At 32.8% G+C, this 14,901-nt stretch overlaps 1 non-coding gene across 1 annotated transcript; it reads left to right on the forward strand.

The window, feature by feature from the left end:
• Positions 1–2,936: 2,936 nt before the first annotated feature.
• Positions 2,937–3,044, forward strand: LOC112127597. Its single transcript, XR_002910645.1, has one exon. It is a non-coding gene; the product is annotated as a U6 spliceosomal RNA (small nuclear RNA).
• Positions 3,045–14,901: the final 11,857 nt, after the last annotated feature.

The following is a 14,901-nucleotide window of genomic DNA, read 5'->3' on the forward strand; positions in this document are numbered from 1 at the left end:
AGTAAATATCTGAAATTATATTGGGGATTTCAAGTTGAGGCTTTGAAAATTATTCAAGATGGTACAACATTACATTGGTCTGCCCTATTTGCTGATCAGCAGTGTATAGTTTAAAGCAAATGATTATTAGTGCCAATAAGCTGATTGATTATTCCTGCTATTAGTTTTCAAACCAACTCGTAAGTAGCCCTCATGATTTATAGCGAATATAATTCTTATTGATATAAAAATTAAGGACCTAACACATGTTTTGTGCAGAAAACATGAACTATTACCAAAATAAAGACTCCTCTTTTAGTTTGATACCTGTACCTCCAATTCGATGGGCGCACCTTTTTTCTCTAAATAATTGTTCGAAAAGAAACCACAGTTTGTTAGGAAAAGTAGGGTTTGCCATAATTAAGTATCTTTAACAAATATTTTCAAACGAAGCAGTTCAATTTTAATCGAAATTCGATAGTTTTCGTGGTCCGCTTGACCAATTAATATCTTTCATTTAATTAAGGCTTTTAGTTGAGATAAAAAGTCAGTGTCACGAGCGGGATTCGAACCCACGATCTTCGGCTAGATACACCGTTGCTCTACCACTTGAGCTATCGTGACTTCGATCCACTCGGACACTAACTTCCTATCTCAACCCCACCTTTTGAATTTTCCCATTTTTCAAATGTCGTGTAATCTATTTGATTCTCCACGAAAAAAGGAATGGCCATTTAATCGAATAAGTAAAAATGAAGTATACCGATGAAGTACTAAAGCTCTCCGTGGCCATTTCATTTGTCGCCGAGAATCACATAGATAATAGCTAATATTTATGAAAGTTCGTTGAGACACTATATAAGAACCCGTCCGCAAAAAAGTCGTTACGAATTTCTATTGCTACTGAGGCAAGCGTTCTGACCTTTTTTGATTCTTCTGTAGCCTTTCTCGTCAGCGGCAGTAAAAGTAAACCGAGCCGGACAAACGGGCAAAGGACCCTTGCATTGCCGTCCGTTCGATTTTCCCAATTGGGTTTGCCTAATATTTTTTGATAATCTCCGAGATTTTTGCCTAGAAGGGCGATCCGCCAAGGCCTAATCGCCGAGATAAACCCCCGGGAGCTAATCTCATTTCTAGAGGTTCGGAGATAGGTCTTAATAAATAATATATAACCAAGCAGTTTGTATATCTCTCAAAAGTGTCCGCCTAAGCCTTTTGTGATAGTGGCTATTTGCTCCTGACTTGTAACAATAAATTTAACGCCAGCAAAGTCACCTCGCCATTTAACCGATAACACGACCAAACAAGTAGACGGGCTAAAAAATTTTTTAGTTAAAAGTTCATGTTTAAAAAATTTATATTTGTGCTAAAAGAAGGATTTACTTATTTCACTGATTAAGAAATCAAGGATCTTTTGAACATAAGATCATAAGGATTCTTCCTTTAAAACTTTTAAAAGTTTTCTATAAGACTTCATTTATTTCCACAGAAACAGTAATTAACAAGAAATTTAAAACGACAATTTTTTTAAAATTCGGTTTCTTCAAAAATCTCAGTGGTTTTAAGAAAAATACTGAGAAAAAACTTAGCAATTACAAATTTCATAATATTCTTATTCGAAGCCGACAATTATCTGGCTTTGGAAACATAGTGCTTATGTAATAAATACATAATGCTAAACCGATCGGCAAAATTAATTTCACCCTTGTAAGACGCGGGCTCGAAATATTACTTCTTTCTGCAAAAGTTACTTGTTTAATTATCTGATAAAAGGAACTGAGATCTGTACGAATGATTTGCTAATGAAATTATAAAGTGTTATTTGGAGGTTGTATTAAAAATAATTATTTTTCTCTTTAAGATCCTTTGAGAATTCGTACGATGGACAAGAAAAGAATTCTCGAAATATTCTTACGAAAATATTATCCGTATGCAAAATAAGGCAGGTGAAAAATGGCAGTGAGTGGATCTTAATTTGGTGAAGCCATTACATATAGCAAGGTGGGAAATATTTTTAAAATCAAGCTTTTAGACGCGAGTGCATAGTAATCGTTTTATGCAAAATTGCATGACTAAAAGGGACATATTCCTGTGTCATAAATCGTTTTCAGAAACATTCTACCGCTTATTCCTTAGTCTGAAAATGGTGTTACACCGAAACGCGTATGGACAAAAGCCACATTACAATTTACATACAGTAAAAGGACTATCCAAACTTGATAGTCCATCGTTCTTGACAAAACGATTACTAAAACGCATTCATTTAAACATATTTTGTTCAAGCTAACTACTTTGGTTAAATCAAGACGAATTTTTAATAGCGGGGATATAAATTTCAATACTTAAACGCTCAAATCCTGCAAATTACAGAGTTAAAAGACCATGCAAAACGTAAAGGGGTGTGTTCAATATTTGTAAACACAAATCTTTTTATTTTATTTTATTTATTTTTAATGAAAATATCCATTTTCCTGGATTCTCTAAAAAATGGAAAATCTAAACGATGGAAAACTTCCTATCCAACGCAATTTAGCTTTCAATGTTACATTTTCTAATATAAAAAAGAATGATTGCAGGTGGATGTTGCTTTTTAAAATTATCTGTTAATCCATTCTATATCATAATTGTTAACATAAATGTATAAATAAATAATAGTTAATATAATAAAATTAACTTATTTAATGAATATTTTAATTAACATATAAATATTTTAAGTTAAATAGCTGATTTAATATATAAATAAAATTACAGCTATAAATCATAATTTAATTGACTGTCTGTATGTACAGTGTCTGTGTATCTAATTATAATAATTAAACATGACTGAGCATAATCGATTGGTACGCAGCTTCTACCTCGTTAAATTCATCCCTTCTGACAACTGCAGTTGAAAGCAAGCCTGTGAATTTGGCTTAGGGTTTATATTTTATTTATTAATATAAGATAATATATTAATAGTACTAGCTTCGGCGGTTCATGGACTAAAATTGAAACGATACAGTGAAAATTGGTATGATCTCTACTCAAGGGGGGGTACCCAAAATCGTGAAGCCTTCCACATTTTTCCGTATCGCTCAGGGGTCTACTTTGTCTTCTTATATTCCCATTAAGACGGCAGTCCCTCACATCCTAGGGCCCTTCTTATTCACAATATACACAGCCGACATTCCTGTTTTTCCTAGCAAGACTATATGCTTTTTATGACCACACAACCATCCTATCATCTAATCATGATCCTTTTCTAGCTAGTCATAACACCCAACTCCATTTAAACCTTATCCAGTCTTGGTCGCGCAAATGGAGAATAAAAATTAACGAAACCAAATTCATCTACAGTTCCTTTAGACTCCGAAAATCCACTTGTTCTTCAGTATATTTGAATGGAAAACCCATTCCAACATCAGATATTGTGTGTTATATGATGATGTTCTCAGATATTGAGGCTGTGGAACCCTCATACAGTACTATAAATTTTACACCTTACTAACAAACTCACCATTTACCCTCACCCTTAACAAACTCACCCTCCTGGTACCGATAAGAACATACGGAATTGAAATGAGGGACACAAATCCAATTCCAACAAAATCTTATCCACCAAAACAAAAATACTAAGACGAATATTAAACTGTCTCTTTTACGTTTCAAGCCAAACAATCCACCCGCAATGACCTCCAAATCGCATTAATTGACATAATTAATCCCGATACAAAAGCTTCCACAAAAATTTAACCATCGCTCCAATCCACTTGTCCAACAGCTTTCTTCCTGGAACATTCCTGGAAATCCCATACGACGTTTGAAGCACTGTAGCTGAGAGATCTGAGCGATTGATTGACTCAATATGAGAGGGTGTCACTGCTGAGTAACTTCTCCTATCATGTGTTAAATGATAGATTGTGACTATGTCTTTAATCTAAATTACTTGTTGCGACTAAAAATCGCAATTGTAAGAATTATAATATATAAATAAAAAATAATAGTCTCACTTAACGGAGAAAATATTTCGTTATTATTTATTCTTGACTTAAACTTATATTGATCTTTTATATCCTTTTATAAATATTGTTAATATCTAAATTAGGTCCTGCAAATTTCACTGCCTCGGAAGTTTCGAGATTTTTTTGGAATTAGAAACCTCTATCCTTTTTCGTAAGTTATGAAATGCATCTTTGCCATTTCAACCTAATGTAAAAATCCGAGGATTTCTCTTCCTCTTTTGGATTCCCAAAAGCATCGAAGAACTTCCTTCCGTCTTATTCAATTTTCTGGTCAATTATCAAAGAAAGGTTTTAAAACATACTGTAGATTGATTTTGTTTGACCACCGACGATTGGTAGTTCATTATAATTTACCTAAGTTAAACCTTTTTCCAGTTCTTTACCAATCGAGCTTTATCAGCAATCTGCCAAAAGCTTGTAAATATTGTTTGTAGACTTTAAAAACACTGTTTTGCCAGTCTTGGATTCTGATAAGGGAAATTATTGTTTACCGTAGTTGTTATTCAGACTGTCTCGGAAGTTGGACTCTGGTCAATAGCACGTTTTTGCCAGTTCTTTTTAGTATTGCAAAATCTCCGAGTTCCTATATTTCCGCATTTAAAACTATAGGTTTAATTGTCTTATTTGATTACGGTTTAACGCTCGTAAATTATTCAATAAACCTGAAACAATCGTATGAAACAATTATTGGCGAATAAATCCTCTCAACTGAAATATTTAGAAATACCTTTCAACACTCCTTGTTCACTTCAACTTTTATAAAAAACTGCTCAATCAATTTGAGTAAAATTGTACATGCATGTTTGTGAATGTATAAAGTAATATGCGACTTATTACTCCCAAAATTTTAAGGTAAGCAGTTTTAAATTGATATGAATTTGAATTTTGAAAAAAAATTGTCATTTTATCGAACTTTATTTTTTTTAAATGATGAACTGTACATTATTTTTAAAATTCTTTAGCTATATCTATACTAAATCTATTTACTGATTCTTAAAATTTATTATCTTAATCGGTTGATAACACACAGGGACCTTTTATGAGTGAAAAAGTGATTTTTCATTTCGACCTCAGCTTTAGTAAAAGCTTCCTGCTAACTTGTGCACCTTCTTCTGCTGGGCCGAGTAAAATAAGTTTTCGAAAAGAAAAGGTGTTGCAGGAACCCAGTACATACCTTTAGTCAAGAATGCCGTAAAACTACGTAACTTAAGCACTGAAGAAAAATAAAGTTGGAGAATTTATACGAGAAAACTGAAAGGTGGACATAACTCAGGAACTTATAAAAAGTATTTTATTTAATATGTATCAAATTTCTATAATTATGACTTGTATATTTGTGTTGGTAATTTTATTCATATTGGGTAAACAATTGCATAATTTTTTTAGGAAAAGTTTTGGATTATCCCTAAAAAATTAATTCAAATCGAGGTCGAAGAGAAAATATTTTGAAGAGAAAGTAGATAAAGAATATGAAAATGAGCAAAATGTTGATACTCCTACTAATTTCTTCCGGAGCAATGAAATATTCAATAATAATAATAATTCACTAATTTCGTGGTCCGCTTGACCAATTAATATATGACAATTAATTAAGGTTTTTAGTTGAGATAAAAATGGCAAAAAGGGGGGAAAATTCAAAAGCAATTAATTTTTTAAATTTGTTTGTCTTGTTTCCCCTGTATGATACGAATGGGTTATTTTATTGCCAGGTTCATTCAAGTAAATGAAGATTCGTCAAGAAAATTCGTATTATTGGAATAAATCCTTGCAAATAAAACAATGTTTACCGGAACAAAACACTAATCGTACCAAAAGGTGGTATTTCTTGTATTATTGGTTAACATTTTAATATTTTGTCCCCTTTTGTCAAAATCAATGGCTTACTGGTAGTTCTAACAAAGAAACTAACAAAAAAGTTAAAAACATTAAAATTAAAGTATAGCTAAAGTATGACAATTTGCAGTATTTATTGTATCATTAATATGTACTTGTTTACGTGAAATGAGCGTGTGATCATGTTAAAATGATTTTTTGATATGACTTTTATAGCTAAAATTTGTGTGGTTGTTGTGATATTCACGAACAGTATTTGTATTTCTATGTAATTTGACTTTCTGTCCATCTGATATTTATTTATAAAAAATCATATCTTTTTATGTTTTCATGTGATATAAATCATCCCTGTGGGTGTTTCGTTGTATAAAAAGTCGATTTGCGGAACACCCTTGAAATTGCCGTTTGACCTTTCCAAAATTTCGACAGCGAACAGTTTCGAAATCAGAAATCCGATGATTTAGGTGTTGGGCCATAGAATCAAAACCGACCCTCATCTAATCTGATCCGGCATAATCACGTGACAATTGTGATAAGTGCTTCGTTCGATAAATTCCGGTCGAAATTGTGTAGGCGAGGTCAAATTTCTCTCCACCGACAACCTAGACCGATAGCAGAAGGCAAATTATTGCGCAACAACGGGTTTGTCGATAGGCGATGAAATTGTCCCAGGAAGTCATCGTTAACAACCAGATGTGGTTCGAGACCAGACTAGCTTTCCCTTGGTTTGCCATAACGGCTACAACCAAATGATGCAAAAGAAACTTAACGAGCATGATGATTGATTGCTTGATTATAATTCACAGGATAGAATGTCTTTGCAATGTTGTTTGTTGTAAATGAGTGGATTGTAAACTTCTTCCTGTACCTTACACTACATTTGCAATATTGATTGCAGTTGTATTGTAGACTTACACGCCAGTAATAACTACGTCTTGTTCACTTTCGGGTAAAGAATAATTCCAAACAGTCATGAATTGAAAATTGTACTCATACAATTTTGGTTTAAACTAGTTAGTTTATTTAAAAAAGAAAATATTTTCCGTACTGAGGTTAAAACAAAACATTGATTATCGATCAAGTGGCAAATATAACAGCAAATAATAAAAATAAAGTATGACGTCGATCTCACAATTTCTAACCAAAGCATAATCTTGTACTAAGAGAAAGGGACTAAATCGTCATAAGCTGGAAAAGTATACTCGTCACGAATACAGATGCTCCTGCTGCCCATGACGTAGGAGCATTGAGATTCCCCATGAGATGTAGCTTGTCCTTCAAAAAAGTCATGAATTACATTACGCAAAACTGGAGATGAAGTAAAAAATTGTACATGTTGTAATTGTGTAAAAATTTTGTACTTGGCCATTACGAAGTCTTTTTTGTACCGTTCTCTTTTTCCTTGACAGTCCTTGATATTTGACTATTATCTTGTAACTATAGCTACAAAGTGAATCAGTTCAAAATTTCTTGCGCGAACAAATAAGTGAAAGTGACTAGAATTATTGCTAAACTTGTTATAATAAATTAAACAACCGGAATGTGCAAATGGCACATAAAATACTGTTAAGAAAACGCTTTTAACGAATAGACTTTATCGTGTCATTACTTCCACATATCTTCCACCATTCAAGAAAGGGAAAATATGAAATAAGAAAATGTTGAGAGAAAGCATTACAGAAGAGAAGCACGTAAACTACATGATAGTTAAACATTATTTATATTTAACATTATAATAATTTTGTATTATTAAATATTCCATTACGTCTAATTTAATTTTTTGTACCATCAATCAAAATTTTGGCAAATCCTTTATCGGTGAGATCTGAGCAATCGGTCATTCGATAATCTGACTGTTAATTAGTTTATGCCCAAAAGTCGAGAAAAGATTGAAGTTTCATTAAAAATAAATAAATTTATCTTTACTACACTAAGTGGATTGACCAATAAACTTTTTATGTGCGTGATGACATTATTGTTACCTATTTTCCTTGGTCCTATTTTATTGTTGCCTAACACTAGTTGAAATAATTATAACCGTGGGTAAAGCAAAATTGAGAAAAGTTGGCTAATTATCCGAGATCTGTATGGTACCACAGCTTACCCGTTTTGATACTGAGGATCAAAGTTTATCGACATACAGATCACACAGCGCAATTTCAAAGCTCGTCGGAAAACTTTTTTCTACGAAACCTTCTTCTACCTTTTTTCTACGAAGCTCTTACAGCCTTGTAAATCATTCGGCTTGAATTAAATATTAGATAGTTGAAAATATTCCTATAATAAACTAGAAGAATTATCAACCACTTATTTTATGCAGGCGGGGACGTGCTTGGGATGTCCACGAATAGCATTCCCACTTATTGCATGAAAATGAAATTGTCAAGAATGGTCGTCAGATGTTCAGAGGACGCTCGTCGCATTTCCATTTGCGGCTTGATATGGCATAAAACTCAGTATCTAAGAGCGAGGTGGAGTAAAGGTCTTCAGCTGGCATCGTCTGTATATCCGGGCACGGCCGTGAATTTCCACACGCATAGAATGCTCGGTCACATGCTGAGCTACACGGGGCAACTTGCCAAACAAACGTCTGGGACACCTGCTACGACTCACACAGTCGCGTCGTCTCCGGGGCCCCTTGGCAACCTCTCAAAATCCGGCAACACAGGTTATTTTTCCGGGATGGTTTTTTACCCAGACGTATACAACAAACGGATAAGATGTTTTCACCGGTGAACCAGGGGTAGGTGATAAAAGTGGAAAACTACTGGTATACATATCGAGAATTACATGCCATTCTTGGAACATTTTTACAAAGATTTAGTGGGTGAAGTGTTTCTGACGGGAAAAAGTTTAACTCCTAAAACTAAACGTCTACGAGTTCCCAGTGTTAACTCATATTAAGATTGATAACATTTGCTACTTTTAAAAATGAAAAACTGATTGATATTTGAAAATATATTCTAATATAATTAACATTGAACTTGATGATCGTTTAGTCTCATTTATCGTCAGAAATTTATAAAAGTAAATTATCCAACTTCCATCATAGTTAAATTTACAATGTTTTTGAAAGTGAGATTAAAAACGCTAAGTTGAACAGGTCCAAGTCGATCAGCGAAAATACAAGTCAACCTATTTACATACATGAAATATTGTCGTCTTACAGTTATAATTTATTCAAAGAAGCGAAAGCATATAGTTGACAGGGCTTGATGCAATTTGTTTGGAGCAGAAATGACAAAATATTTGTTGAACAAAAGGCTTTACTGAAGATAATTACATTGAAAGAAGAAACTCCAGCTCAATAACCTCCAAAAATTATCTCTCGGATTTCAACGAACAAGATTAGGAATGTGATGTATCTACGAACACAACCAGCCCGCTACTAAAACACGAAAAACACGGCGCTTTCAATCTAGAAGTATCTCTAAGTTTTTATTCAAAAAGGCAACATGAATGCAGCTGAATTCACCGCCGTCGTTACTTCTCAAGTTACTGAAGATTGTGTCCAACTGAAACATGGATTTTGGTACATTAACGGTTTTTCTTCTCTTTTCAGTTAACCCCACAAAAAGGAATGCCTGTTTTAATAAGGTAAGATATTTTATGTTCTTATGAATCCTGGCTTGACCAGGATAACTTTGTTTTATTTAATTATTTAAAAAAGTATGACTCATTTTTCAAAAGATGGTAAATTTTTCGCTAAGGCACGAGCTCAGGAGGCGTAATAATTTTTTCCAAGAAAAAATAATTTTTCAAATATTGTTTTAAGTTATAACTACGGAGTTATACGAATCCTCGTGTTGGCGGTGTTTTTGAAAAAAAAAAGAAGAAATGTAAGCATAGGGCATGTAAGGGACTAGTTTATTGTTACATACATTTAATATAATTCCAATATTATCAATATTACTCTTATTTTATATTAACGTATTAAACTGTATTTCAACCAACCTCCTCTCTAAGTTTTAATTGGCTATAACAGAGTAATTATAAATAAACGAATTTTAACAAAGAAGCAATATATGAAGCAATTCTATCAAATTTTTCTACTCTAATACAATTTTTTAACAATTGAACTGTAATTTCCTGGGCTTAAAGATAATTCCACAGGGAAGTTAGTTTTATTTTATTTAAATACCAAACTGTTCTGATTGTATTTTTTGTCTAGATTTTCTCAGCTAACATTGAGCAAAACATGATAATAATTCATTTTTAGGAAATTAGCGGGAAAATGCTGCAATCCATTTTTCATACTCGTATAAAACCGATAATTTTTCGCCAGGCATAGATCATTCCTCCATTCAACCGGACAATTAAATTATAAACACTAAAAATGACTTATTGCTGCTTGAATTTGCTTTTTAAAAAGTGGACGGAAAGGGTAATTCTTTTTCATAAATGAAGGATAAAAGTTCTTTTGTGTAAACAATACATTGAATGTAGGGGATAGAAAATGGATGCAAACAGTTTCCTAATTTTTTTAAAAATATGCTAGTAACAATATTTGAACATCACTTGATTAGTGACTATCGTTTTATTACGAAGCGCAAGAAGATGTGAAATCAAGTATGAAATCAATCTGAAATGGAAATTAAGTATTGCCCAACAGTGAAATTACATACATAATATTTTCACTTTTTTCTGTAATTTTTTAAAATTCTATTGCTACAACAACTTATGGTTAATTAATAATAATTAACATTGTGGGTTAATGATTATTTGGAGATCGTGAGATGCAGTTGGTGTGACGTAGGTTTTAGAAAATATTTTCTTTATCATGCCAACGTTTCGATCTTTATTGAGATCATCTTCAGGGCCTGGCATTTATAAATATTGTTTAAATTGTACAAATACATATAGGATGTGAAAAAATGAATTTATACAATGCTAGAAATTTTAGACTCAACCAAAGCATTTGTACTCACTCAGTGTTTCTTTTCTGTGTAGATGTGTCATTATTGTTTGTCGCGTTGAGAAGGCCAGTGAGATATTGATGTTTTATATTTATATACGTACTCTACAAAATCCAATGTACATAAACATAAAACATAAATATCTCACTGGCACTCTCAACCCGACACACAATAATGACTCACTACACAGCAAACAAAAAACTTGAGTGAGTACAAATACTTTGATTAAGTCTAAAATTTCTAGCATTGTATAAAAAAGAGAACATCTTCATGGCCTGGGATATACAACATTGTTTAAATTTAACAAATACATGTAGGATGTGGAAAAAAGTGAATTTATACAATGCAAAAAAATATTTTTTACATTCAATCAAAGTATTTCTACTCACTCAAAGTGTTTGTTTTCTGCGTATTTTTTTGTACTTGATTGAATATAAAAAATATTTTTTGCATTGTATAAATTCACTTTTTCCACATCCTACATGTATTTATTAAACTTAAACAATGTTTGTATATACCAGGCACTGAAGATGTTCTCAATAAAGATCGAAACGTTGGCACGATAAAGAAAATGTTTTTCGGAAACCTACGTCACACCAGACTGCATCTCACGATTTCCGAATAATAATTATTAATTTTGTATCAATGGTTGGCCCCTAACAGTAACTAAACATCACACGTTGTGTGATAATATAGATATGATATAGTACTAAAAATTAGAAGAGATCTTGGGCAAATGAAATCACAAAATTACAATATTATCCAACAAAACAATATTATAACGTGATAAAAGTCATTTGTTTCCTCTCTTTCATAAATCTTTTTTGGCATTTATGGACTGTATTATCCGTCAATGTTTGTGAAAATACTTTAATATCAATTATAAATAATAATATTTTTATTACCTAATGTGTGTTAATTAATGTTAATAAATCCACAAAAATATAATGATTATGGCATAAGCTGTTAAAACGTATATTTCATAAAGAGAGAAAGTATATTTTCTAAATAAGACAAAAAATTTAATACACATAAATGAAAAGAAAATTTTATTAATGAGAAGGAAAATCTATTCTAAAGCGATGAATCTGGACATCTAGTTCATTGAATTTTTAGCAGATAAGAGAATAACTAAACCTTAGAAAAATATAGTACATAAAAGTTAACTAAGGCTCGTGGGAAGAAAAGCGTATAAAAAGCGCCGTTTCCTTTTTCCGAGACGCAGTAAAAAAAGAAAAGTGTCCCCGACAACTTTCCTGAATCGAAATAATAACAATAATAATAATAATGTTCATAATGGATGCTCTCATAATGAGGTGATTCCGAACAATGGGAAACTTTCTTCTGGCGATATTTGCCGTCGCCAGTCAACACAGTATGCCTTCAAGTCGCATTTCGCCTTCTCTTGTTATCCCAAAAGAGACATTCCAGTAAACACTTTCTATATGAGATAGTAACAACTGTACAGTGTCAGAATTGATACTCATTTTTACATCAATAAACACTCAACGGCCAAATATCACTACCTTAATAAAAACGACCCGTTAATTATCTTTTTAATAATGGTTTTTAGTCGGAATTTATGATTTGTTTCCGAAACAAAAAATAAATTATGACTAGTTTCGAGGTCGAAATGCAACATTGAAGTGGAATTAATTCCCACACATAGACCATACACCTCTAACAGCCGTGTAATTTGAAGACGTTAGGTCTAAACGATGTTTCTCCGAAATTCAATGACGACTCCAGGCCAAAAAGCGATTTATTGCTAACCCTGAGGAGAATAGCCGAAACGATCTCCGTAATTGAGCTCTTTTAAATTACGATATCATTGAAATACTGCCTTAGCGTATTTTTCGCTAGCAAAACGCCAAGAGCAAAAGTGATAAACCGGAATTAAATGTAGCCGTTTTATCCGGGTGCGTACCGGCATCAGTGGGGGATACAAAGGAATTTCTCGATTTATAATCTCACCGGCCTTGTGTGGAAAGCGACACGAGTTACCACTTTCGGACTGAAAACCGTGTTGGTTAGAGGTTAAGAATCGTTATACAAATCCTATTAGTAACGCAGGACCGCCGACGTCACAAGACCGCGGGCATGACCTTCGTCATGGAGATCTATGTAAAGCCCGGCTAGTAATAAACTTCCAATAGCAGACCTGGTACATAATGTTGGACAACGGAGTACAAGCACATCAGATCGTGTTACCGTTAAATTCGAACCCCCAATGCATTTATATGTCGTGGTATTTTATGATATCATATCTCATTCAGCATATTTAACGTTCGAGTGCTATGCGAGTGATGGGGCCTCATGATGGATTTACAATCACTATCGATCTTTTTCCGATCCTGCTAATACTAACGGGGAAAGAACATTAGAAATCGACTACCATTACTGCAACTGAATTGACAGTTGACTGTTCGTCACGAAACAATCGTAAAATAAAATATGAAACCTAAGTGTGAGAGGGTTAAATGATGATCACTGTTATGTATACACAATTTATTCCCATAAATGAAAAATCTTTTGAGAGAGTGAGTGAGAGAGAGAGAGAGAGAGAGAGAGAGAGAGAGAGTGAGAGAGTGAGAGAAAGAAAAAAAATTTCTGATCCTTTGTGAGATATTAATTTTCTAAATGTTTTGGATAGATGGCATCGTGTTTGCAAAAGTTGATTTTAATTTAGGTTGATAATTAACAGAATCATTAATAAATAAGGGTCAGTAAAATTAAAGTGATGTGAATGGTTTTACTTTTAATAGACCACCTGAAACAAGTTGATGTTTCAGGAGATATCATTATTACTGCTATTTTCGTCCTATTTCAACAGTTTTCACCTTTCAGTTTTTTCCCTTTACTTAAATTGCGCTTCCTGTAATATCATTTCCTTTACATCTAAAGCTGATTTAGGAAAGTGAAAGCGAAAGCGAAATTGAAATGTAGATGAAAAAACAAACCTATTTCCACCCCTTTTTGACATACGATAACACAGGAGTTTAACACGGTTGTAATCTATCTTTATCAATTATTATCTATATATATTTATTTATGTAATAGAAAAACCTATTCAACTTGCACAATTTAATTTGGCCTTCGAATGATGAACTAAGTGAACCGTTTGATTATATCTGTGATACAGTTGATCCCAAAGCCGTCTCGTGAATATTTTTATTTATGTTATCAATGGGTGTTTTTGTGATTGTTTAAATGATAAATTTAATAACTATTTATATAATATATTCGACTTCAAATTATATATCGAAAATGCATCTTTTATTATTGCATTAATTTTCATTCTGGGAGCTGCCAAATATGAAGAATCAAGAGTGGCCCGTTGAGGGGAGAATAAAATAAGCAGATTTAGACGAAATTCAGCAATTACTTCCATCCTCCGTGTTATTTTACATTATGCAAATCTATAAAAGCTATGGCTCGAGTTTATCGGCAAATGCATGAAGCAAGTAATTACGAGCGACAATATTATAATTACAAATTCAATCGCGAGAGTTTGGCTTTTCGAAACCTGACCTGACACCGTCAATTACTGGATATTCATGTCTGCTGATCCGAATATTACACAATCCCGTAGAAAGTACAACTTAAAAATATATATTTTAAATTAATGTATAATTTCAACTCAGACTAAATTCGCTGGAAAACAAAACTTACATAATCCTGGGAAAGTCATTATAATAATAGCTGTTATGCAATGAACTGTTTTTACAAATACAAAATATTAAATATACAAGTGAAATATTGATGATTAAAACCAACATAGCGATAATCAATCGTCACTTTTCTTATAAATTTTGTCACGTAAAAAAATATATCAGAATAAACTGGTTTTCTACCCGGCTAAGTATTAAGATTCACGGTCGTCTCATATTATTGAAACCAACCATCCATCAACCGATAGACTGGGAAAGAGATTTATTTTATACATTAAAATAGGAATAAAAACAGAATTGTCACAACGTTTGCAATTAGGCGATCGCTTGTGATTGATAGGAGCTCGTTCTTCGACTCCTTCCGCTCATCAATCTGCATCCGGTCAAAAACCGGTTTGCCAGCAATTAGGCATCAATGAGCTGTGTAATGAAAATCTGATTTTTTTGTTTTTAATTTTCGGTCACTAACGGATGATTAAGCGTTCACAATGTTGTGTAAAA

Source organism: Cimex lectularius, unplaced genomic scaffold (genome assembly GCF_000648675.2).
Source record: "Cimex lectularius strain Harlan isolate CLEC.00 unplaced genomic scaffold, Clec_2.1 scaffold113, whole genome shotgun sequence".
NCBI lineage: Eukaryota > Metazoa > Arthropoda > Insecta > Hemiptera > Cimicidae > Cimex > Cimex lectularius.